This window comes from Leptopilina boulardi, unplaced genomic scaffold (genome assembly GCF_019393585.1).
Source record: "Leptopilina boulardi isolate dan_hultmark-lab unplaced genomic scaffold, ZJU_Lbou_2.1 LbouV2_348, whole genome shotgun sequence".
Taxonomy (NCBI): domain Eukaryota; kingdom Metazoa; phylum Arthropoda; class Insecta; order Hymenoptera; family Figitidae; genus Leptopilina; species Leptopilina boulardi.
Genome location: NW_026137916.1, coordinates 122,704 through 148,572, shown reverse-complemented (window position 1 = coordinate 148,572; position 25,869 = coordinate 122,704). Strand labels below are relative to the sequence as shown.

The 25,869-nt window shown below is 25.6% G+C and overlaps 1 protein-coding gene and 1 non-coding gene across 2 annotated transcripts in view; both read left to right on the top strand.

Moving 5' to 3' along the window:
- Positions 1–25,869, top strand: part of LOC127286110 (esterase FE4-like) — a 113,474-nt gene that overhangs the window by 9,945 nt on the left and 77,660 nt on the right. The window lies entirely within an intron of this gene.
- Positions 19,753–19,843, top strand: LOC127286120 (U6atac minor spliceosomal RNA). The gene has a single exon (XR_007843698.1). It is a non-coding gene; the product is annotated as a U6atac minor spliceosomal RNA (small nuclear RNA).

Sequence of the window (25,869 nt, the reverse complement as noted above, 5' to 3'; positions counted from 1 at the left end):
TCGTAACATAACGGTCGAAGGTTAACAAACCATCCGGCAGGCGCCAACACTGTGCTGAATCGAGTCACATATAACTTCGATTCTTTCTTGCAGGAATATACATTTACCGATTGACAATGACTATATAATTATATTAAGAATGAGAATGGCAATCATTAAATACCTTCTATGGATAAAATGCAATTGAATTTTATATTTAAATATATGCTTTGACAATTTTTATATAAATATCAGCATTTTTATACATAACGATAATAATAATAATAATGGTATTCTTTAAGTTTTATTTATAATAATTAATTAATTTTAAATAAAAAATTTATTAAGAACACAGAAAACTAAAAGGTATTAAAATAAGCTGCAACGCTTCTTATTTTAATCAAATTTTTCTTATTTTAATCCATTTTGGCATTAAAATAAGTAAAAATGGATTAAAATAAGAAGCGTTGCAGCTTATTTTAATACCTTTTAATTTTCTGTGAATTGAAAATATCGAATTTTGTTTATCTTTTCTTCCGTTTTAATAGTCGATCCGAGGCCTCTGACCTATAATTCAAATTTGGAGATAGTTCAGATGGCGTAATAATATTGCAAAATGGCGTCGATTTTAATCTAATATAAACACCACTTGCAACATTCAGTTGTTATTTGCAAAATTAATTATGCATCAATAACATTAGTTATTCAGTTAAATTAATTATCGCATCTGAACAAATTGTCTAGATCAATATTTTATTTCTTGCACACTATTTATTCTTATAAACTGAGTTAAGAGAATTGTTGTCATAGACTAAGGAACGACAGAAAGTCACGTGACACATATTGAGTGCAACATCTTTGCTTAAAATAGCTATATGCAGGGAATTACTATCTCCAGAGTTGATGTTTCCATTAGAATGTTTTGAAGTTTCATTTTTCAACTTTTTATTATTAAGGCTACACTTTCTTTTCATAGAAAAAAAAGAACAGTATACATGTGGGCAAGAAAAATTTTATTTTTTTACTATTACAGTAGTTTTCAATTATTACTGTATTCTACTACTATTATAGTAGTTTTTACTATTATAGCAGATTCTACTATGTTGAAGTTTTTTTTCGATTTTCTCTTAGATTTAAAAAAAAAAGTTGTTTCTACGTCGTTTCTATTTCATTAAAATTGTAGGTCGTCTCGAGGTAACTTCTCTGTTTTTCTTTCTGAGACTCTAGTTTTCTAGAAACGCAGAAAGGAAACATTATGTTGCATAATGTCAGCAACAATGATAGACGCGTTTTTGAAATAATGCGAATAAAAAAAAATTTTCCTTATAGACCTTGAAGAAAAAATGCAATTAACTATATTGCACTACATATCTAATCGTAATTTTGAAGTAATTTTTCAATCTTGTATAGGTATACATATATAATTATTATGCTATGTAGAGACTAATGTATATATACTCATTATTAGTGTGCTTTTTTCGAGGTGAAAAGAGAGAGAGAAAAAGTAATATTCAATTGATTTAATTAAAAAAAAAAAATTTATTTAGATATAAAAGACTATAAGAGTCTAAAGAAAAACAAAGTAAAAAAATTTATATCCATATAGCATAACACATGTTCTTTTTCTCAGATTTAATTTATAAACTTGATGGATCGAAGAGACTTTATAACATAATACTTTACCAACGGAAGTAAAACATAATACAAAGATAAAATATTACTGTACGCAGAATTTTTATAAGATAATTTATAAGAAACTATACCTATACCGTCAACTGGTGTGAGGTACGAAGATCGTAAATTTATTTTGTTCTATGCTTAACCAAAATTCTAAATTTTATAGCAAAATGTTTTAAATTTATTTAGTCGTGTTACTAATTGAAAATTTTCCGTAAATTTTATTAGAAAAAAGAATCTTATTATCCGACAGATGTAAACTCCAAATTTGTACCATAATAGCCCCGCACTTGAAGTTATTATGGTACAAATTATGTTTTTTTGTTTAGAAAATAATAATTTTTTCTGTATTAAGCTGTTGGGAACTTTTAAACCACATATTTTTATTTCAAAGAATTTTGCTAGATAGCAAATTTTTTTAGCCAAATTTTCATTTTTTCAAAATATCTTTTGAAAATGATCCGAAAGTTTTGAACATTCAAATAAACGAATTTTTTTTACAGCTTCTTTAAGTGGGAAATTTTATTACAAAATTTTGTTTTAGATATCTAAAAAGAAGTTATTAATTTAATAATTGTTTAATTTATTGTTTTATTTTACATTGATAGGGTTAGCCGGGGTAAATCCGAACGCTTTTAGTAAGTTTCAATAATAACATAAGTTTTTTCTTTTAAAAGACAATACTTCCGGTATTCTGGTGCATGAAGTTGTTCCTTTACTTCCATAGAACAATTTTATGGGGTAGCAAAAATTTTTTGATAAATTACAATCGCAGGAAACTTAGCGTTCGTATTTACCTCGAGATACTTTGCAACTTTCCGGGGTAAATACGAACGCCACTGTATTTCAGAAAAATCTTAGGGAAAATAAATTTAAAGTATTGCAATTGTTAAACTTATATAAAAACTCAAAAAAATACGATAATAAACCTATTATGTAATAATGCATCATATATAAATACAAAAATCAAACAGGTTAAAAATTAAAATGCATTAGGGTCAGTCGGGGTAAATCCGAACGGGGGGTAAATCCGAACGCTAATTATTTCAGCTTAATTAAAATTTTTAAAAATAAGTTCGATATGAGAATTTTTACTTCAGATCCTCTTGAAGAGATTCTAAGTATTATCCCATTTTTTGTTTGTTAATTAGCAACAGCATAAACAAAGATAACAAGTATTGCAAAAAAGATTGAAAATCAAAGATGACACTCTTTCAGTATTTTGTCTCGTATTTGAAGAAAAAGAAGCTAAAAATTCATTTTATTATTTATAATTGTTTGTTATGAATACTAGAACAGAAACTATATTTGATTTTTGCCTTCTGTAAAATTTTATTAATAATATTAGACCGTTCGTATTTACCCAAGAAAATTGGAAAACTGGGGTAAATCCGAACGGTATTTTTAATAATTTTTTTTTACATCAAAGCCACACAAAATTGTTTTTATTTGATTACACTATTATTTTAACATTATAAAAGTACATAGAAAAAAGTTTTTCTTTCTATACGTATCCTCGTTAGTAATTAATAAGCAGAAACTTAATCTCTGTTCTCTCGAAGGAGTGTTTCAATTTTTTTGCCAAATGGTTTGTTGAAAAAAGTTTTTCAGGATCTTAATAAAATTTGGTATTCTACGGTTTTTGGGGTCGCTAATTACCAATTTGAAGTCAGTTTTTCAAAATTCAAAATGGCGGACGAGAATTAAAAAATTCATTGGATTCGCTCGAAAATTGTTACTCGGGGGGTTTCAGGGTTAGCAAATTTGATCATTTTTAAAAATAAGTTTTAGGAAAGTACGCCATTTTGAATTTAAAAAATTTGACTTTTATTTTTGTATTTACATTCAATCACTCCAAAATACTTTCTGTACCAAGTTTTGCAAAAATCCGTTATGATTTGATAAAGTTATTGAAGGTTTTAATTGTGTAATGCATTTTAATTTTTAACCTGTTTGATTTTTGTATTTATATATGATGCATTATTACATAATAGGTTTATTATCGTATTTTTTTTGAGTTTTTATATAAGTTTAACAATTGCAATACTTTAAATTTATTTTCCCTAAGATTTTTCTGAAATACAGTGGCGTTCGTATTTACCCCCATATTTTAGGAAAGTTGCAAAGTATCGAGGTAAATACGAACGCTAAGTTTCCTGCGATTGTAATTTATCAAAAATTTTTGCTACCCCATAAAATTGTTCTATGGAAGTAAAGTAACAACTTCATGCACCAGAATACCGGAAGTATTTTTTTTTTAAAGAAAAAACTTATGTTATTGTTGAAACTTACTAAAAGCGTTCGGATTTACCCCGGTTGACCCTACACAATTAAAACCTTCAATAACTTTATCAAATCATAACGGATTTTTGCAAAACTTGCTACAGAAAGTATTTTGGAGTGATTGAATGTAAATACAAAAATAAAAGTCAAATTTTTTAAATTCAAAATGGCGGACTTTCCTAAAACTTATTTTTAAAAATGATCAAAAATTTGTAATCAGCGACCCTGAAACACCCCGAGTAACAATTTTCGAGCGAATCCAATGAATTTTTTAATTCTCGTCCGCCACTTTGAATTTTGAAAAACTGACTTCAAATTGGTAATTAGCGACCCCAAAAACCGTAGAATACCAAATTTTATTAAGATCCTGAAAAACTTTTTTCAACAAACCATTTGGCAAAAAAATTGAAACACTCCTTCGAGAGAACAGAGATTAAGTTTCTGCTTATTAATTACTAACGAGGATACGTATAGAAAGACAAACCTTTTTTCTATGTACTTTTATAATGTTAAAATAATAGTGTAATGAAATAAAAACAATTTTAAGTGGCTCTGATGTAAAAAAAAATTATTGAAAATACCGTTCGGATTTACCCCGGTTTTCCAATTTTCCTGGGTAAATACGAACGGTCTGATATTATTAATAAAATTTTACAGAAGGCAAAAATGAAAAATAGTTTCTGTTCTAGTATTCATAACAAACAATTATAAATAATAAAATAATTTTTTAGCTTCTTTTTCTTCAAATACGAGACAAAATACTGAAAGAGTGTCATCTTTGATTTTCAATCTTTTTTGCAATACTCGTTATCTTTGTTTATGCTGTTGCTAATTAACAAACGAAAAATGGGATAATACTTAGAATCTCTTGAAGAGGATCTGAGGTAAAAATTCTCATATCTAACTTATTTTTTTTTAAATTTAATTAAGCTGAAATAATTAGCGTTCGGATTTACACAAGCTGACCCTATCATAATTTTTAATACTTTATAGATTGAAAATAATATTTCGTTCATTTGAACATTCAGAACTTTTGGCTCATTTTTTAAAGAATTTCTTTAATCAATTTAACCCAATTTTAACTCAGCAAAATTCACGAGTCAAAAGTTTTGAACGTTCAAATGAACAAAATATTTTTTTCAATCTATAAATTATTAAAAAAATTATAACGGCAATGTAAAATAAAACAGTAACACAGGAAACTTGGTTGTATCTTTTTCTATTGCAACGTTTTGATGCACATAAGTTATATCAAAAAGAGATTGTTTTGTGTATCATTTTTAGAAATGATACACGAAACGGTCTCATTTTTTGATGCAAAAAATTTAATCAATTTATATCAATCATGGCCGAATTGAATCGACTCAAAATTAAACGAATTTTTTTCAGATATTTTGGTAATAGTACAATTGCGGAGACCATTTCACTATTTAATTTGAAAATGAAAATAACAGAAAATCAATGACAATTTGCAATTCGATAATTAAAAGGTGACAGCTTATAAACATAACCTAAAATGCATGAGAAAAAATTTGTCGATAAAATCAATATAGCCGAGCTTTTTAGAAGGTAGATGGCAGCACTCATCTATTTTCTTTCTTTAAATTTTTTCTGAATCGTTTTTATAAAAAGCAAAACTGCCATCTACCTTCTAAAAAGCTCGGCTGAGATATGAGATCTCTTTTTGATATAACTTATGTGCATCAAAACGTTGCAAAGATTTGATGCAATTTTTGGTCTCAATTTGATACTTTTAGGAAAACTGTGAAATTAAACAATTATTAAATTAATAACTTCTTTTTAGGTATTTAAAACAATATTTTGTAATAAAATTCATACTTAAAGAAGTTGCGGAAAAAATTTTGTTCATTTGAACGTTCAAAACTTTTGGCTCATTATTTAACATAATTTTAAGTGAGTCGATTTTAAAATACAAGAATTTCTAATTTGACGAATTTTTATATAACCGTTAACTGGCACAATTTCGCGCTTCAACGTAAATAGCACAACGGGTCTGCTGGACCCGACGTATTCAAATGTGTACTGTAAAGTCGGTATTGAATATTTTTGCACAAAAATTTAATCTAAGGTAGCTTATGATGTGTTTTTTAAGATTTCATTAGTTTTACAGGGATTAATTTATTTTGATTTAGTTAAAAAAATTGTGTAAAATAAAAACCAAAAATTGCGTGTTTTTAATTAAAAATTCATGAGTTATTTAAGCTCGAATTGGCGCTTTTTACTGGAGCACGGACACACTCAAGCAATGTCTGTATATGCGCCGCCATCTTTGTTTTCATTTCGTTTAAAATTGCCACTTTTTAAACATTATTTTTTAATAATTTAACTCAAAATTATGTATTTTTCGGAGAACAGTGAGATTCATTGTACCCTAATCTATCGTCCCTCAAAATTTTAGACAAAAATCTTTTCTCATTTTAGAGTGAAACGTATACTACCAAAGCACATTTTCCCATACTAGGTCACGTGGGAGTTTCCCACATAACCTTAAGAAAAAAATTACCACAACAGCAAGACTTGTAAAAAAGATATTTATTTTGCAGAATGAAATGCGACTTTTTAGGTTAAAATTAAAAATTAATAAATTATTAATGTTTGAAGCTAATTTATTCTTTTGTATCGAATTAGTTGTATCAAAAAACTTAGAAAATTACTAATATATCAAACTAAATATATTAAAATATAAAAAATATTCAAAACATTCAATTAATTTGAGCGAGAAAAAATGTTCGGGTCTACTGGACCCATGGTACCAGTTAAGGGTTGAAAGAATTTTTATTTAACAAACTGTTATTTGGAGGCATTTTTAAAACGCAGAATTTTTACTTGACTAATGACCGAATATATACACAATCGACAGAAAGATTTTGCGTGAATTTTAAAATTAACCAATCATAATTTTCTTCATAATTTATGATTTGACAAATTCTTACTAATAACTTTCAAATTCTTTTAAATAAATTACATAAACAATTGAGTGAAATAAAATTCTGTTAAATTATAATTCTATAACCTCCAAATTTTGTTATTTAATTTATAATTTTCAGTTTTATAAAATTTATATCTTACAATATTTAAGTGTTTTTTAAATGATATAATAAAGAAATAATTATCGAAATAAAATATGATTTTAAAATCAAGTTATAGAGAAATATTAATAATTTTATGAACAATAAAAAACAAACAAAATATATAGTTACTTTATTTTCTTATAATGAATGAAGAGGTGATTTTTATTAATAAAAAAGTAATCTTGATAACTCTGAGAACTATAAGATTGTAATTTATTGCAGAGTTTTAAAGTTTGCAAAATAAGACAATATTACACAAGTAATAATTATTGTTAAATCATTAAAAAGGCATCGTAATAAATTAATATGTATTCGCACGTCCTCTGTTGTGATTATACAATTTTTTAATAATCTTTTTTTTTTAAAAAAAATTAACTACTGGCGCTATACAGGTACAAGTACTGGGTCGATAGTGAACTCTATCAATTTCTGGTAGGGTTAATATTATGAAAATTTAAATTTTTCAAATATTAAGTAAAATATAAAAAAGTAAAAAAAATTCATAATAAATTTTTTAAAAATGTGTCAAATGTCAAGGATATACAATTAAGTTACATAAAATTATTTTTTTTCCTATGAGTTGAATATGAAAAAATTTCATAAAAATATTTCATAAAAATATTTTTGAATTAAAAATGATTTTTAGAACACGTGAATAATATTTAAAAGGAAAATATTTGCAAAAGAAAATTATTAAACAATTTTGAAAAATTAAAATATAAAAATTATCTTTTATATATGTATAATATTATTATAATATCATTTATTGTTTATATTTATTATATATTATATCAATTAATTTTATGTATCTACATTGTTAATTAAATTATGTTTATAATTTTTTTTATTAATTATTTTTTTACATGTATTTTTGTAAAAAAAATTTATATACAACCAATAAATTTCAAATTAAATATAAAGCTAAAAACGCGATTCAAGACAATTTATTATTAAACCATTTGGGAAACGTATAATTTAGGCGCCAGAATGTCGTGTAGTCTGTTTCTCTATTGCGACGTTATTATATTATATATGAAAACTGCCGCAAATTTGCGATTAGGAATAAATAGAAAATTAATTATCATTTGTAAATTTTTTTTTTTATTTTATTTGAACTATTGTATTTTTTTTCATCTATTCCCTTTTATTTACTTTTTTTTCTCTTGGACTATTTTTTTATATTCTTTAAATTTGATTTAGTGATAATTGGTTAACTAATTTAGTAGAAATTTTCATTAAATTTTTAGTAACATATTAAGACTGTTTGATTTAGTAATATTTTTTTAACTCAAGTTTTAGGAAAAAGTGACTAAAAATTGTAGATATTTTCACCAAAATTTTGGTAAAATATTACTAAATCAAATAGTAATATTTTTTTTTTTTTTACTAAAATTGTAGGGGAAAATGACTAAAAATTGTAGAAATTATCACCAAAGTTTTGGTAGAATATTACTATTTGATTTAGTAATATTTTTTTTTTTTACTAAAGTTTTAGGGAAAAATAACCAAAAATTAGTAGTACCGAAATTTTCGAACGAATTCTCACTAATTCAAATTTAGAGAGGTGTAGTGGTAGCGAAAACATTTATTCAGAATAATTTTTTATAATTTTAATTTTTGTTCAAAGACTACACATACATTTAATTTTTACTATTTTTTAATTTTTTTGTTTACTTTTTGTTTAATACATAATTTACTAAGAAAAAAAAGAATAGAGAAATGTTTTTTTCATTTAAACAAGATTTAATATATATAGAATGAGGAAAATAGACTTTTGCATAATAATGAAGTTGGACGTTAAAGAGTTAAAATGATTAGTCTGATTTAAATTTAGTAAGGTTTAAAAGAAGTCTTAGATAAAATTGCCCTCTGATGTCCAAGCATTTCACACTTTATATCTATATAGTAAATTAGATTTTGTTGAAAAGAAGGCCACGACGTAGTATAGGGTTGTATTGATTTCTTCCCCTCCTATTGCATATATATATGTATAGATATATATGTATTTGCAATGCCATTTCAGCGACATTTAAAACGTAGAAAAAAGCTCATTCAGAAAATAGAAGCACCCTTCTGTAATAAGGGTGTATCCTTTCACTCTATATATGTTGCTGTATAAACAGTTTTTATGTCAAGACCACTCCTAACAATGTATATATGTATATTATATATTCCACTTATTCATTTTTATTAGTTTAAAATTCAATAAAATCGTTTACTACTCTCTAAATCTGAATTAGTGAAAAGTAAGCTATACTAATTTAAAGGGACGCATGATCATTGTTCTAAAAATCATTCGTTAGAATTTTCATTTTATGGAATTTCATTTGTCATAATTATTTTTAAGTCAAATTTTTATTTGTCCGAATTATTATTTTGCAGAATTTTCACAAAAACGATTTTCTATATTACAGAATTTTTATATAACCGAAAATTCACTTCACAGAATTTTTATTTGTTCGAATTTTCATTTAACATAATAGACATTTTAAAGAATTTTTATTGGGTAGAATTTCATTGCATAGAATTTTTATTTTATTCTTTCAGATGAATTTTCATTTGTTCGAATTATTAATTACTACAGTTTTCCTAAAAGTATCAAATTGAGACCAAAAATTGCATCAAATCTTCGCAACGTTTTGATGCACATAAGTTATATCAAAAAGAGATCGTTTTGTGTATCATTTTTAGAAATGATACACGAAACGGTCTTATTTTTTGATGCAAAAAATTTAATCAATTTATATCAATCATGGCCGAATTTGAATCGACACAAAATTAAAGGAATTTTTTTCAGATATTTTGGTAATAATACAATTGCGGAGACCATTTCACTATTTAATTGGAAAATGAAAATAACAGAAAATCAAAGACAATGTGCAATTCGATAATTAAAAAGTGACAGCTTATAAACATAACCTAAAATGCATGAGAAAAAATTTGTCGACAAAATCAATATAGCCCAGCTTTTTAGAAGGTAGATGGCAGTTTTGCTTTTTATAAAAACGATTCAGAAAAAATTTAAAGAAAGAAAATAGATGAGTGCTGCCATCTACCTTCTAAAAAGCTCGGCTATATTGATTTTGTCGACAAATTTTTTCTCATGCATTTTAGGTTATGTTTATAAGCTGTCACTTTTTAATTATCGAATTGCACATTGTCTTTGATTTTCTGTTATTTTCATTTTCAAATTAAATAGTGAAATGGTCTCTGCAATTGTACTATTACCAAAATATTTGAAAAAAATTCGTTTAATTTTGAGTCGATTCAATTCGGCCATGATTGATATAAATTGATTAAATTTTTTGCATCAAAAAATGAGACATCATTCTAATTGATCTCTTTTTGATATAACTTATGTGCATCAAAACGTTGCAATAGAAAAAGATACAACCAAGTTTACTGTGTGATATAATTTCCATATAACCGATTTTTCATACAACAGAATTTTTACTTAACCGAAAAATCATTTAACAGAATTTCTAATTGATAGAATTTTCATTTGTTCGAAATTGCAAATGGCCGAGCAAACAATCGACAGAAAGATTTCGGCGCGATTTTTTAAATTAACCAATAAAAAGTTATCCATAAAATTGTGATTGGTTGATTTTAAAAATCGCGCCGAAATCTTTCTATCGATTGCGTTTGTTCAGCCATTTGCAATTTCGGACAAATGAAAATTTTATATCAATTAGAAATTCTGTTAAATGATTTTTCGGTTAAGTAAAAATTCTGTAGTATGAAAAATTGGTTATATGGAAATTATATTAAATCATAATTCGAACAAATGAAAATTCATCTGAAAGAAAATTCTATGCAATGAAATTCTTTGAAATGTTTATTATGTTGAATGAAAATTCGAGCATATAAAAATTCTGACAAAGAAAAATTCGCAAAATTCGAATAATTTTTTTCTTAACATTCCAAATCCAAACGTTAATTTTTTTCTTAAAAAACTATATTTTTCAAATTTGATTAAAAAAATTTAAACGTACGATTTTCAGCAAAAATCACTTATTTAACCATTAAATGGAATAGGGGTGAAATAATTTCTAAATTTTTCAGAATTTATTAAACTGTAATTTCTATACACTGAAAGAAAATATAATATATTAAATTTTAATAAGTACAGTAGATATTTTAGTAAATATTTTTCAATTTAAGGAAAATGTGTCAAAATATGTGAAATATTGATATAAAAAATACTTAATCTCAAAAAAGAGTTTGTAGAAATATTAAAAATTTTATTTAACGTTCGTAAATATTTACTACGATTTGAAAAACATTTATTTAAAATTGAAATATATTTTGTTATTTTTATATCAATATTTCCTATTTTGGCACTTTTTCTCTTAATTGAAAAATATTTACTAAAATTTCTACTGTATTTATTGGAATTTAATATATATTATATTTTCTTTCAGTGTATAGTGTTAAATGAAAGAAAAAAAAATTGCTAAAACCTTTCTTCACTTTAAGTTATATATATTTTTACTCGAAACTTGTTATATATATATATATAAAACGAAACTTATCGTTGCAGAGTAGAATAAAAGTTCTAGGGAAGAAATAAAGAGCTTTTGAAATAAATTCCTTTACTCTCTTTATACGACATTCTTGTGTTATTAAAAAAAGTATATATACTTACTTTCGCAGTATCCTGTATAATTCTTTTGAAACTGTTATAAAATGAAGTTATAATTCATAATAAGCTATATTCTATAGAACATATAGCTATATATTTTTTTTACTGAAAAAGTTCCAAGTGAAAAGTTTTAAGCTAAAATGATAAAAAGAAATATTTAAAGATATAGTTAAAATGGAAAACAAATGTTCCATTTAAAAAATTTCTATTTAAAAAAAATTTAAAAGATTATTATGTTGTTACTTGCAACTACAACGTTTTTTTTTTTGGGATATCAGAGTGGTTTCCAATGTATTTTTATGTCCTAAACACGATGCCGGATTCCAAAATTGCCTAACACGTTACGATTTTGAGTAAAGTGGGGGTAAAGTCTCCAAAAACCGTGTTTTTGAGGGATTTCCCAGTATTTTTTTTCTCCTTAACTTGACATGATAGACTTCTATATAGGCTTAAATTAAAGCTTATATCTTATACACTTTGAGACACATTTTTTCAAAATTTCAAAATTTTTTGGCCATTTTGCTATAAAATTAGTTATTTTTATACTAATTTAATGTTTTTTCCTAAAATTTTTTAGAAAATATAAATGAAATAGAAAAAAAATATAATACATACCTATACTTAATATTATTGATGAATTTTATAATAATCAAGAATACATTCCTTTTTTTCATTAAAATATACTGATCAAAATGCAAAACAAATGTATCTGATAATGATGCAATTTTCTATTGTAAACATTATAAACAAGGAAACGTGGAGAGTTTTCCAATATCGAATCACCTTCCATAGAAACCAGGTTAATCGCTTTTATAATACTCTCATTTGCTTTGGGATGACGCTTCACGAGAGATTAAATTAACCTTGCTTTTAATTACATCATGTATGGTTTTATTTCAAACCACACGGGTGTGATTTTCTCCAAGCTTTTGTATTTTTATTTAATAATCTACAATATTGTATAATCTGCAAAATCCATATATATATATATATATATATATATATATATTATCAATTGTTTTTTATAATTCCATGGAAAAAATATTTTGCTCTAATTTTTTTCCTTTACCCTAGTAGAAATTTGTCCTAGCTATTTTAAAGGAACTGCCTAGTCGCGCTGGAGTCTGTCTAGTTACTTGACTGACCAGCTAGCTAAAAACTCGAATGTCATGTCACGCTTTTTTCATCAAGTTATTATCCAGCCCAACTTGATAATTATTTATCAATAGGACTTTTGAAAAACTAGTCAAATTAATTCTTTTAAATATTTCGAAATTCATTTAATAATAAGATTTAATGTAGTAAACACGTTTATTTTATGTAATTAAAAAAAATATTCCAATTATCAACAAAAATTATTATAAGAAAATATATTGCACTAAATATAGTAATTCGTTATAAAAATGTAATTTTTCATTCACAATTAAACTGGATTTAAAAAAAAAATTTACATAAGTAAAACGATTGAAGCAACATCTTGACCTGAACTGTTAACAACACTGAAACAATTATAATTTTTATATTAATATGAATGTCATAACATAAACCTTAAAACACTTCTCGCAGTTTCAACGAAAAAATCTTGGGGCTACCGGGGAGCGAACACGGGTCCGCTGGGCGGGAACGAAAGAAACGCACGCTTTACGCAACTCGGCCGTTCTGATCAGTGATATTAGAATAAATGCTTGACGTATTTCACTGTACCTAATAATATTATGAATTTGTGCATATTATTTTTATTATTTTCTAGGCAAATAAACATTTTAGATGTTTATTTGATTTTAAATGATTTACTTATAATTTAATTTAAACATTAGACAATTATAAAAAACTAATTACTAATTTTTTTTATTTATTATCCTCAAAAATTATATGTAAAATTTTATAAATAAAATTATTTTAATAAATTAATAATTATTGATATAATATAATATTATTATTATTATTATTATTATTATTATTATTATTATTATTATTATTATTATTATATTATTATAATATACTCAAACAGAAAAATAATATTCTACTATATTTGTAAAATTTGTCTGAAAATAATAATAATTGTTTAATCATTTTTTTTTTAAAACTAAAAACACTTTTTATTCAAGGTAATATATATATAATCCTTTATTGAGACAAAACCGTCTATTACAAGAAAATCGAACATAAAAACAAACAATATAAAATTCCTAATATTCACGAGTCTCTGACAGATTTAAAATTTCCAACATCATTTTGACAAAATTTTTACATTCTAAAATATTCGTCGAGTTAATAATTTTCATCCAAAAGCATATTTGCTCATCGCAAGATTTTGAGTCGGGGAAGAATTTACTCTTAATTTCGCTGTATTTAGGACATTCACTTAGAACATGGTTCAGGTCCACGCTTCGTGCCATGCAAAATACACACTCTTGCCGATTAAAGATTCTATATCTCGCTCCATTAAGAAATACAAATTTTGTGTACACATTTGATAAACGGAATTGGGCTAAACCTCGCTTGTACAATAGTCCCAAACGTCCCGCAAGATACGGCTGTACGCCTGGGCTCAGAGTTAAATGGGGCCAGACTTGCAAGCTCTGAGAGCGCGCTCTAGATTCTCTGTCTTTTGCTATCTCAAATTCAGTAAAACTAGATAAAATTCTGTCCGAGTTATTAACGAGTTCTAACAATGAAGAATTCTTCCAAGTGTCATTCAAGTTACTCGATGTAAAAAATGGTTTTATTTGCGTATACCAATTGCCACATCTGCCAACCGAACCCGATCGCGAGAGCTCCATTAATCTCTCGAGACAAAGCCTTGGATATCGTGAAGAATCCATCAAAGATATTTTTTCAATCCAAGACAATGTTCTCGCGAGGATAGAGCAAGAAAGAGGTAATCTACCTGTTTCCCGTCTGACCGCATAGTTCGGCGTGCAGCGCGGCAAGTGCAACAGAGATTTCCAAAAGCTTAATTGCACCCTCTCTATAGATTCCAGGCAAGTCTGCCCCCAAACCTGGATGCCGTAAAATAACACGCTCCCGACCAAACTGTCAAACAATTTCTCATAAGCCTGCCAATAATCCAGCTTAAGGTTATTAATAAGATCTCGCGTTGAGCTTATTCAAGGTAATATTATTTTCATAATAATTTAATTTATTGCAATTATTTTATTATAATTTAATAAATTTTATTATTTTAAAAAAAAGCGCGCGCTATTTTGTCTTGGGCCAATCAAGTGATTTCAACTAAATATAGGTTATGTTCGTTTCTGATTCATGACAGCTGGCAAACATTTACAACAAATAATATTTTGCAAGTGTATATTTATTGCAATAAGATAAGTTATGCAAAAAATATATATGTGGAACAATAATTTACAGTGATTTTCATAAAATGAATATTGATTTAGATGCTCTGGAAAGCAAAGTTCATTTTTTCTTAAATTCAATTTTTTCGACCACCGAGATATTTCGATACATTTTCATGTGTTTTGTATGCACTGTCTTTTTTTGAGAAAGGAATATTAATATTATTATTATTAATTTTTATAAACAAGTTGTAATTTTTTTAAATCAAGCAAGCGAAATGTCAATACACAAAATCCTAGCATAGCTGTCCAGTTACTAGACTTATTGAAGCGCCACCGCCATGACAAGGATATGAATTTAATTTCGAGCAGCACTGGACAGTGCCATTAAAAAAACTGGATAGCTTTGAGTCGTGGAATTATCAAGTTCAACTTGAATTTCTTTCAAAAAGCACTGATCAGTAACTTCACAGTTATTTATCAGTTCAGCTAGAATCAGCGTCCGCGAGAAAAACTGTCAAGTAACTTGAGTCAATCTAGTGCATCCACGACAAATTTCTACTAGGGTTAATTTGGACAAGTGAAAGTTCGGTCAAATGGAGTTTTGGTGAAATATATATAAATTCTTTTTTTAAAAAATTTTTTTTAAATAAAATTTTTTTTAATAGTATAGTTAAATAAAAAATTTTATTAACTTAAAATTATGTTAAGGGTATGTGGGCAAAGGACGTTTTTTTGTGGTTTGAAACTTTCTCTGAAATAAAAATTGATTTCGGGTTAAAATTTTGCAGAAATGATTTTGTTTGGTACAAGGAATCTCGCTGTTCTACATACATTTACCATAACTTAACGTAAAAATAATAAAAATAAAGCAAACTTAATTTTTTAATAATTTAACGCAAAAATATGTTTTTTCAGAAGAACAGCGATGTGCATTGTATCTAAATCTATTATCAATCCTAAAAATTTTACGCCAAAATATTTTTTCATTTTAGAGAAAGTTTGGTTTTCCGCAAAACACATTTTCCCATACTAGGTCACGTGGGAGTTTCCCATATGCCGTTAATGGAAATTGTATTAATTGAAAATTCGACGATTACAAAATCTGCTATATACAAAAGTTTAGTTAAATAAAAATTTCGTTAAATCAGAATTCTATTAAATTTCTCAATATGAAAATTAGGCTCTTTGTAAAATTTAATACCATATTGTAACTGCCATTTTGAATTTTGAAAAATTATAACATTGGATTTTTAATTAGTGACCTTAATAACTTTCAAGTGATTTTGACAAATTTTTGAAAAATCATCTGTCATTTTGAGTTTTTGAATACAAATGTTTGTAATAAATAAAAAAAAAAAATTCTCTTGGCATTTTTAAATATGTGCACGTTGCAAAACTATTATTATTATGTCTTATTCATAAAATCATAACAAACAGAAGGTTCTTGAATCGTGACCTAGATTTTGCGGTCCAATGATCCAAAACAAGATCAGTAGAAAGAACAAAGTCATCACACTTTACATTGTTTGTATTGTATATCTATATATATATATAATTTTGCTACACAACTAAAATTAATCAACTTTTCACAAATATATCTACACCGAAAAAAATAAAATCTAAAAATAAGAAGAATATTCTTTTCAAAATTTTATTTTTTTTTCAATTTATAAATATTCATTTTAAAAAAAGACGATTTCTTTTTCTTTATTTAAGAATATTTTGATAAAAAGATAAGTCTCCTTTGGGCTCGAATTTTAAAATTAACCATTCAGAAATAATTATATTGGGATGTCAGATTATGTACTAAAAATTATTAGTTAGAATTTTAATTTTATGGAATTTTATTTGTCATAATTATTTTTAAGCCGAATTTTTATTTGTTCGAATTAGCATTTTGCAGAATTTTCATCAAAACGATTTTTATTGGGTAGAATTTTCATTGCATAGAATTTTCTTTCAGATGTTCTTTCAGTCTTTCATTTGTTCCAATTATTAATTGATATAATTTCCATATAACCGATTTTTCATACTACACAATTTTTACTTAATCGAAAAATTATTTAACATAATTTCTAATTGATATAAAATTTTCATTTGTCCGAAATTGCAAATGGCCGAACAAACAATCGACAGAAAGATTTTGGCGCGATTTTTAAAATCAACCAATCAAAAATTATCCATAAAATTGTGATTGGTTGATTTTAAAAATCGCGCCGAAATCTTTCTATCGATTGCGTTTGCTCAGCCATTTGCAATTTCGGACAAATGAAAATTTTATATCAATTAGAAATTCTGTTAAATGATTTTTCGGTTAAGTAAAAATTCTGTAGTATGAAAAATTGGTTATATGGAAATTATATTAAATCATAATTCGAACAAATGAAAATTCATCTAATAGAAAATTCTATGCTTTGAAATTCTACCCAATAAAAATTCTTTAAAATGCCTATTATGTTAAATGAAAATTCGAGCAAATAAAAATTCGAACAAATAAAAATTCTATGAAGTGAATTTTCGGTTATATATAAAAATTCTGTAATATAGAAAATCGTTTTGTTGAAAATTTTGTAAAATGCTAATTCGAACAAATAAAAATTCGGCTCAAAAATAATTATGACAAATGAAATTCCATAAAATGAAAATTCTAACTAATGATTTTTAGAACATAATTATGCGTCCCTTTATATTGTAATTGATTAATTTTAAAATTCGATCCAAAAACTTTTCTTTCGCATAATTTTTTTTTTCGTTTAATTTTTTAATTTTAGAATTTAAATTACTGAGAAGCATTCACTAATTCAAATTAATATTATATTTTGTCACTAATTTAAATTAGTGAACAAATTTTCATTAATTCAATTTTAGACAGTTCAATTTGAAATTTGAAATAAAATTTTATTTTATTTAAAATTCATTATGTAGAAAAAAAAATAATAGAATTGTAAAAGCATTTAAATAAAATGTTATTTTAACCATTTAAGCAATTCGAATAGAAAAGAAAATAAAGTAATGTAAACGATGGAGAGGGGTGAAATAAGTGCTGTTTTCTTTAAGCGGAAAAAGAAAAATATTAAATTTTTTTTACGTCAATGACATTAAATGACACGTGTGCGTCTTCTGTTCAGAAAGCGTAATGCAAATGTAAAATAACGGCTGCTTTCAGAAAGTGTCACGTACTTGAATGTCGTCATGATGAGTCCTATAAGTGCTCTCAACATTATTGATAATACGCCAGACGATTATTATTTATTAAAAACTACGCAATATTCATACTATATATAGTATATATTATATATATATATATATATATATATATATATATATTTGCATTCATGCGACTAAAATGATAAATGGACTTTGACATTATCAATTTTTAGTTAATCCATATGACGTTTTATAAATATGAAAAAAGGAACATCATATACAGCAATTAAATTCCTCAATTATATATATATAGTACATTACAATTGACGTTGAAAATCCATTTTATTGGATTCAATTTTATTATTAATCTTTTTTTTTTATTATTGTGATAAAAAGAAGTTTTTTTTATTTTTATTCAACTACTTTATTTTTGATATATTAATATAATAAATAAATGTTTTCTTTCTTGATGCAGGAAAATAGTATTAACTATAAAGAAAACGGAAAGAAAAATCCAATAATGGATATAATAAAAATGTAGGTACAAAAAAGAAAAGAAATAAAAACGTAATATATAGTATATAGGACAAAACGTTTCTAAAGCTTCAATAACTGAAGAAACTATATAAATATAAAAAGCTTCGTGAAGAAAATTTAATTTAAAAACTTCTAGAACGAAAAACAATGAAAAGTTTTTTTTTTATTAAAAATATAAGTTTAAATGTTTATTTTCATTATTTAAATGAAAAATATCTCGAATGTTTGAAAATTTTTATATATTTTTCCAATTATTAGTATAAAAAATGAAAAAAAATGTTTAAGTGAAAAATTACGATAATCTTGAAAATTTCTTTGTTAATATTTGTTCTTCTATTTTATTAATTTTGTTATTTAAATCGAAAATAAACATGGAAATAAATCTTTACTTGGAACAGCGATAAGTTTCACTGGAACAGCGATATGTTTCACTAAAACAGCGAAAGTTTTCACTTATCTAGAGAAACATATAACTGTTCCAGATATAGATTTTTTTCCGTGAACGTTGATACTTATCAGGTAAATTTCCATTGGTAAATTATAATTAATTATTTATAAATATTATACATTTAATTATTAATATTATTTATTATTACTACATATTATTATTATTATTATTATTAGTTATTATTTATTTAATTATTGTAATATCTATAATATTTGTTTTTTGTTAAAACCAATTTTTAATTATAAACCTTTTTATTATAAAATTAATTATATACTTTATAAATTCTTTACAATAAAGAACTTAAAACAAATAAAATAAGTAAAATAGAAAAAATATTTATTTTTAAAAACAACAAAAAAAAAAAAAATTTTAACAAACATTAAATCTGGGGCGCTTGATAAGGTTCGTACGGCCCTGTGTTTTATTGTATTAAATTTGTGATTTAAATCGAAAAATTATTCCGTTAATATTTTTCAATAAAATTGTTTTTAAAATGGACCTATGAAAAAATAAAAGATTTTTTCACTTTATTGCATTCAATTTAATTAATTTGTTTTCGAATTATTAAGTAAAATGTCATTTCTCACAAGTTGTGAAAAGTCACCCGCGTTTCATATATAAGCTCGTTGAGCGAATAATATTTTCGTGTAGTATGAAAGGAGAGACGTTTAGCACTCCCCTAGACAAGGATGGAACACAAATAATGGAAAGGGCACAAACTTTCCAACATTTTTTTTCTCTTCCTTTTTCAATCTTTTCTTTTTAAAATTATGAATTTTCTATATTAAAATTTGTTGTTCTTGTGTATTTATAACAATAATATTAATAATTATATTAGTTTATATAAATTAGAAAAAAAAATATTTTTTGAATAATTTTCATATTTTATTATTTTACTTTTTATCATTATGGATAAGTTATATATATGAATTTATTTTAATGTTAAATTAAATTATTAATAAAATTTTATTTGTTGTTATGACAATTTAATAAATGTTGTAATTTAAAATAAGACTTTGTTCATATTGCGCATTGTATATATAAATAATCTTGAAAATATTTGTCGATAACTTATTTTTGTCATTGCATCTTTTTTAATATTGTTTTTCTTAGAATTTTTACAATTATTGACGTTTTTCTTAACTACAATTTAAGATAAAAAAAAAAGATTTAAATTTTCTATTTTTTTTTATTTTTGTTAATTAGAAACAATATTTACAAAATGGGGTAAAAAGAAGCGTGCGCGAAATATGATGCTGAAATGAAAATGAAAATATTGCATAAAAACGATATGTGCAGATGTGTTGGAATTGCGCGTCCTTATTCCTGACCCAGAAACAGAAAGTATTGACGCGACAATTTCCCGACCTAGGATACGTATATATATAATATGAGTATCTGCGAGTAAAGCGCAATAAACCTTTTACGTTTTATCTATACTATCTCATGACATTAGCAGAAATCAATAAATTCTTCATTTATAATTTTAAGATATCTTTTTATTCTTTTATATATATATATATATATATTTTTTTTATTTAATTTTTCTTCTTTTTCTTCGCTTTAAATCGCTACTTTTTCTAAGAATTTCATAAATAGGGTAATATGGCCCATATATGATTATTCCCTAAAAATAATTTGTTGGAATTTTTAATTTATTATTATTTTTATTATTTTTCAATTTTTAATAGATATAATTATTTTTTAGACGGAATCTTCATTTATTCGAATTTTTATTTTCACGAATTTTTAATTTAATTTTCAAAACGACAAATCTTCATTTGTCCGAAATTACAAATAGCCAAATATATGTGACAGTCCCCGAGAGAAGGGACCTTAGCTCACCAGAGGTCAATATTGAGTTTTATATGGTAAATGATAGATTTTGAATTGCTTTTTCACATGCAAAAGTCAAAAACTGATTAGGATAATTGCTTTTGACACAATAATATTTTGAAGATGGGTATGTCAAGCGCATTTCGAGGCGGATTGTGGCACTCAAGAAATCAGCCCCACTACTTTACTTACACAACTATACTCTCGTACGTGAGCTTCGCGTACGTGAGACCCGAAGATACACGAAGTAGACGAAGCTCACGTATACAGAAACACAACGTTGTGTTAGTGTGGTGGGGGAACTTTTCAGAAGTTCCGCCCCACTCTTCGAGTTCCGCATTTCTGCTTCTTCTTCAAACGCTTGCCCTGTGAAATTCGTTTTGGTGAGCTAAGGTCCCTTCTCTCGGGGACTGTCACATATATACAATCAATAGAAAGATTTCGGCGCGATTTTTAAAATGTGGACCATTAAAAAATTATTAGAAATTATTATCAAAAATTCTGACAAATAAAAATTTGGTACCTAAAAATTTATTTTAAAATGAATTTTTTCAAATGCTATTTCGAAAAATAAAAATTCGTTGAAATAATAATTGTAATTTATATGAATTCTATAAAATTAAAAAAACAAAAGATTAAAAAAATTTCATCTGCCAGAATTTCTTTTTTCGAAAACTTTATAAAAATTAAGAAATAATTTATAAGAATAGTAAAAAATAAGAAACATTATTTTTTTTGTTTAATGAAATTTATAATGTTTTTAATTTTAACATTGTCAAAAGCAGAGTATTTTTAAAACCTGTGTTTTTTTTAATACTGACAAATAAAAAATAATATTATATATGAAATTTGTTCGATTTTTTTTTAGTATTTTAAAAATATAGTAAAAATGACGTAACAATAAATCAAAAATAATCTCATTTCTGATAAATAAGGAATTTTTTCCTGTTTTTTTTTTTTTTTAATGGTATTTTAATGGCAAAAAATTCCATTTTTGCATAAACAGAGAAAAATAAATGTAAAATTTTAAAAATTCAAAAATTTGTTAGTCATGGAAAAAGAAAAATTAGTCATGGAAAAGTTAAGAAATTTTAACAATGAAATTCTACGGCCACCCAAAAAAAGTACACAATATTTTTAAAAAATCATTGTAACTTTCATAATTATTTTTAACAAATAAACAAATGAAAAAATACGTATTTTCTTATTTTTCATAAAAATATTTCGAAAAAAATAACTCAGTAAAAAAAATTTTTTTTTCTAATGAAAATCTCAAATGGAATGCCCCATATAAGGAAAGGGAAAAAATAAATTTTCACACATATATAACTGTGTATTGGAAAATTTTTTTTTTCTTCTTTGATCATGTTAAGAATTCCGTTTCTTGTCGGAGGTAGAAAACCTATAAGTATAGAGGTATATATATATATAATGAATAGGAACGCAAAACAATACAACCTTGATGAGTCAAATAATTGAAATTTATCTTGGTCGCATGCAATGTAGAAAAAAAAGAGACAAGTTCGTCCTGTTATTAATATATATATATATATATATATATAACAAAGAAATAACGACAGATTTCTCCTTTTGAAATTAGATCAAGGTATTCAAAACTCAAAGAAGTTAATATTATAATAAAAATCTAAAATAATATATAACAGTCATCTGATATTTTCTTCCAAGGATCTTTAATTTAACTTTTTTGATTGCACAATGTTCCTCTTATCTATTTTCGCGCAAGACGGAAAAAAACGAAAATTAATTTAAAAATTGTTTTCTGTTTTTCCTATTGTTATTTAATCAATTGTAATTGAATTCGATGATAATTACAATAATTGTTGTTTTTTTATTTTGAATGTTGTATTTCTAGTGATAACGAACTTTTGTCTTAAAGTTTTTGGGATCGCTGATTACGAACCTGACATCAATTTTTTAAAATTCAAAATGTCCCTAAAAACCCTCGAGTAACAAGTTTCAAGCGAATCCAATCAATTTTTTAATTTTGTCGTCCGCTATTTTGAATTTTGAAAAACTGATGCCAGATTCGTAATCAGCGACCCCAAAAACCCCCAAACTAAGCAAATATATTTATTAATTATAAAAAAACGGTATAAAAATGAGAGTCACAATAAATTTAAATGTTTTTTGAGGTCGCCGATTACGAATCTGAAGTCAGATTATAAAAATTCAAAATGGCGGATCCAATATAGAAGACGAATTTTTAAAATTTCATTGAATTTGCTTAAAACTTATTACTCAGGGGTTTTCGTGGTTGTTGATTACGAATTTGAAGTCAAATTCAATGAATTTTTAAAAATTCATCCGACATTTTGAATTTTGAAAATCTGACTTTAGATTCGTAATCAGCGACCTCAAAAACATTAAAATATGTCGTGACTCATCATTTTTGTACCGTTTTTTATAAGTAATTAATAAATATATTTGCTTATTTTGGAATTTAGTGTCTTTTAGGTGACATAGTAATGACGCCATTTTGAATTTTGCCACTTTGCAATATTGAAAGAATTTTACTCTACGAGTATTTTGACCTACTGTTTGTTTATTTTAGCTGCTTAGAATTTTGAGTAGAGCTCTGGGCCGGTTAACGTGAAACGTCCCATATGTAAAAATTATTATTGGTTTAAAGATAAATATTTATATATATATATATATTTTTTTTGATAATTTCGCGATTATTTAAAACAAGTAAAAAAATTTTTTTTTTTTCAATTATTTTTCTTCATTGATGTGGGAAAAAAATTTATATAAAATATATTCTGGGTGCAAGAATTTTTGGCGTGAGTCTTTTTAAGATACGACGAGCGTTTAGTCGTGGTTCTTGAATATGCCAAACGCGCATGCAAAGAAAAACAGAGAGAGAGAGAAAGAGAGAGTGAGTGCAAATGTACCTTTATAGCGGAGATTCATAATGTGGCGCGCAAACCAGTTCGGAAACTATTTTAAACCATCAGCAATGTGAATTTGTTTTGGCGCCAGCCATTTTCGCTCTGTTACTATGTGGCGCGCTAAATTCGTCTTTGAGAAAAATGTTGAGACTCTGTCTACTACGTATTTCTATACGTTCTATCCAATATCGTTCCAACTTCGGAAACCTATTTCGATCAGATCACACTTTTATGTATACATATAGATATACATAATATATGTGTGTCCTTTTATGACGTCAATTTGTCATTTTTAGTACTGTACACAATTTCCTTTTTGATTATTTATACCTATATATTTTTTTTCTTCAACATTTTCTCCTATCCACAAAATATGTAAAATTTATTATATTTGAATGAATCCTACGCACTTACCTCGTGTAAACAATGTTCTTTTCTTGGAGCAAATTTTTCTAAAATTGTGGCTCTTATCTCCCAAAATTTTTAATTTTATAATTTTCATTACATTGCAAAATTCTTATTATCGAATTACAAGGTAAACTGAAAAAAAAGATTTTATGTTTGCAACAAAATCGTTTGGTTAGGTAATTTTGGTTCTTGTAATCTTTTGGTTCTTGTAATGAAATTTTGTTTGGCTGAAACAAAGTCGTAGAGTTATCTCAACCAAACATTTAGTTAGGCCAACAAAATTATTTGGTTCAACATTTTTAAATTCCAACCAAAATTTGGTTACGTCAACAAAATAATTTACTTCACTTTCAGCTCGTACATTGAGATCCTAGGAGATGAGAATTTTCAAAGTCCACAAATATTTCAATTGGATAAATATAAATTAAACGTTAAATTGATAATTTAAATAATAAAATAAATAAAAAAGATAAAATGAAAAGATATAAGGTAGAATAAAATTTTTAATTTTACAAAAAAAAAAACTGTTGGTTTGATCAATCAAACATTTTTGTTGGCCCAACCAAATTTTGGTTGCTTTGACTAAACATTTTTCTTTGTGATATTAGTCATGTAATTATTTAACAATTCGGAATACCATTAAACATAAATTTTATTTACAAATAAACAAATGATTGTCAAAAAAGTAGCGCGCATGAATACCCAATAAAAATCATTAGCTAGAATTTTTATTTGTATGAATTTCATTTGACAGAATTTCTTTTCAGATCTAATTTTATTTTTCAAATTAGCATTTGCATTACTTTTTTTGTAGACGAAATTTTATTTAAAATAATTTTTAGGTACTAAATTTTTATTTAACATTGTTATTTGAGAGAATTCCTAAAACAGCGAAATTTCATTTGACAGAAATTACAAATGTCCTAATCCTAACAAACAAACGTCATAAAGATTTCGGCGCTAATTTTAAAATAGACCAATCAACCATTTTCTCAATAATTTCTGTTTGGTCTATTTTAAAAACTGCGTCAAAATCTTTCTGACATTTGTTTGTTCGGATATTTGTAATTTCTGTCAAATGAAAATTCGCTGTTTTAGGAATTCTCCCAAATAACAATTTGTGTAAATAAAAATTTTGTCACATTAAGATTCGATAGTTTAAAAATTCTGATATTAAACAATTCGAATTTGATAGAATTTTTCACACATTCGATCATGCACCTAAACAAAAAATTTCGGCGGTAGTTTAAAAATTCACCAATCACAATTTTTCTTGATAATTTTTTTTTTGTTGAATTTTAAAATTACCGCCGAAAAGTTTCGGTCAGGTGTTAGGGCGCACTCACACCTTTTGGCTGCCTGCCTGCCTGCAGGAGTTGTCATGGCAACGTGAAGGAGTAACAGAGATAGTAAATTCAAATTTGAATTTTCTCTCTCTGTTACTCCTACATGTTGCCATGACAACTCCTGCAGGCAGGCAGGCAGCCAAAATGTGTGAGTGCGCCCTTAGATTGGTTATGTGAAAATTCTGTTAAATTTAAATTCGACGTTTTAACAATTCTACTAAATATCAATTCGAACAAGTTCGGTCAAATGGAGTTTTGGTAAA